This window comes from Sorex fumeus, unplaced genomic scaffold (assembly GCF_029834395.1).
Source record: "Sorex fumeus unplaced genomic scaffold, SorFum_2.1 ptg000063l, whole genome shotgun sequence".
In the NCBI taxonomy this organism is placed as follows: domain Eukaryota; kingdom Metazoa; phylum Chordata; class Mammalia; order Eulipotyphla; family Soricidae; genus Sorex; species Sorex fumeus.
Genome location: NW_026606120.1, coordinates 51,030,470 through 51,032,772, shown reverse-complemented (window position 1 = coordinate 51,032,772; position 2,303 = coordinate 51,030,470). Strand labels below are relative to the sequence as shown.

At 41.6% G+C, this 2,303-nt stretch overlaps 1 non-coding gene across 1 annotated transcript; it reads right to left on the bottom strand.

Moving 5' to 3' along the window:
• Positions 1-362: 362 nt before the first annotated feature.
• LOC130036378 (small nucleolar RNA U13) lies at positions 363-465 on the bottom strand. Its single transcript, XR_008794409.1, has one exon. It is a non-coding gene; the product is annotated as a small nucleolar RNA U13 (small nucleolar RNA).
• Positions 466-2,303: the final 1,838 nt, after the last annotated feature.

The window sequence follows — 2,303 nt, the reverse complement described above, 5'->3', positions numbered from 1 at the left end:
CTCTTTCTCTCTTTCTTTCTTTCTTTCTTTCTTTCTTTCTTTCTTTCTTTCTTTCTTTCTTTCTTTCTTTCTTTCTTTCTCTCTTCTGTCTTTGGGACCACACCTGGCAGTGCTCAGGGATTACTCCAGGCTCTGCACTCAGGAATCACTCCTGGTAATATGGGATGCCAGGGATGGAACCCAGGTTGGCCACATGCAAGGCAAGTGCCTACCTGATGTCTTTTCTTTCCAGAACCCTCAGCACTGCTTCTTAGTCTTCAAATCTTTGACTTTGGCTTCAGCTTTGAGGGGGCAGGGTCTTTCATCTAGGCTTTATGCTCCATCTTTTGAAAAATTTTTTACATTTCCCCCCTCTAAGTTCAAATCAGATGAGTAATGTGCCAAATATATAACAAGATTTAAGGGAGGCATATGTTACACAAACAGCGAACAACCAATCATCATGCTTGTGAGCCAGAAAAAGATCCAAAGCTTTTTACTTTTTAAATTTATTTCCAAATTAATTTTGGCCACACTATTTGGTCTTTTTCCTGGCTCTGTGCTCAGGGATCACTCCTGGCGGGCTTGGGGACCATAAGAGGTGCCAGGGATCCTGGTCAGCTGCCTGTAAGACAAGCACCTTACTTGCTATTTTCTCTCTGGCCTCCTTCCCTCTATCTTTAAGTTTAATGCTTATTTATTTTATTGAATTACATGGCATTATAATACATAGTTCATAAGTCCTTTTTTCTTCTTATTTTAGGGGAGTTAAGTTCAATTTTGTTTGTTTAGTTTTTTTTTTTTTTCCCCAGAGCGTTGGAGAAAGAACTCAAAGGGCCGAGGGCATTGCTTTGCTTGTGGGAGAACTGGCTCCAGTTCTTGATACTGCATGGTCCCTGAAGGACCTCCACAGGTGAGCCTCAGACCCAGAACCAAGAATAGCTCGTAAGCACCATGAAGTATGATCTTAAAACCCCCAAATAATGAGTTGTCTTTGAGTCATATGTCTAATGACATAGGTCTTACCCAGGACCCTGTGGTAAGAAAAAAGTAAAAGTAGAAGAGATTCAGTATCAATATTGCAAACCACAATGCTCAAAAGGAGAGAGAGAGAGAGAGAGAGAGAGAGAGGAGAGAGAGAGAGAGAGAGAGAGAGAGAACAAAAGCGCTTGCCATAGAGGCAGGTGGGGGTGGGGGCTGGGGGTAATGGGAGGGAACCTGGGGACACTGGTGCTGGATATGTACACGAGTGGAAGGATGGGTGTTGGAATACTGTATGACAGAAATCAAATCATGAACATCTTTGTAAGGGTATATCTCACAGTGATTCAATTAAAAAGTTAAAAAAAAGAGTAGAAGTGGGGCTGGAGCAATAGCACAGTGGGTAGGGTGTTTGCCTTGCATGCGGCTGACCCAGGTTCGATTCCCAGCAACCCATATGGTCCCCTAAGCACTGACAGGGAGTAATTCCTGAGTGCAGAACCAGGAGTAACCCCTGTGCATCGCCGGGTGTGACCCAAAAAGAAAAAAAAATTATCTTTGAGCACAAAGCTAGGAGTAATCCATGCGCACAATCAGGTATGCCCACAAAACAAAAATGAAAGCAAACAAAAATCCCCAAACACTAAAATTGGTAGCTTGATGCATGTAGAAGAAGAACTATGTGGTCCCTGAGTTCTTCTGAGTGCAAAACCCAAGCAGAGAGCTGGGAGTCCACTAGATATGTTTCTCCCACACATAACAAAAAAATTAAATAAACAAAAATAAAACCACAACAGGTACCAGAGAGATAACTCAATGGGATGAGTGCATTTTTCATATGTAAGATGCCGGTATTCCATTTTTGGCATGGCATGATCCCTTGAGCACTACTGTGTATCCCCAAACCACAAAAATCTTCCCCCACCCACAGATAAACACATAAAAAAAAGAACAAAACCAAAATGTCAGGCTAATAAAAACAAAACCAAGAGGGTCAGGCTATAGTGAAAGAGTCTAGTAAGAGTCTAGATGTGAGTGGTGATTTGTACAAAGGTGATATTAGCAGTGATGGGGACAAATTATGTTCAATCTGTTTTGAGATTGGATTGCTGGCAAATTGGACAGAGTCAGGGTTAACTTCCAGACTTTTAGCCTGAAAAATTGAAAGAATTGATTTGCCACTAACCAGAAGAAGATTAAAACAAGAACAGATTTTTAGTGAAAATATCAGCAATTTAATTTTGGACATACTGCTTATGAAATCTCCAAGTGCAGGTTGCTGAGTAGGCACTTAGGTATACTGGCATGATTCTGGAGATCAGGGCACAGTTATGGTTTGGTGC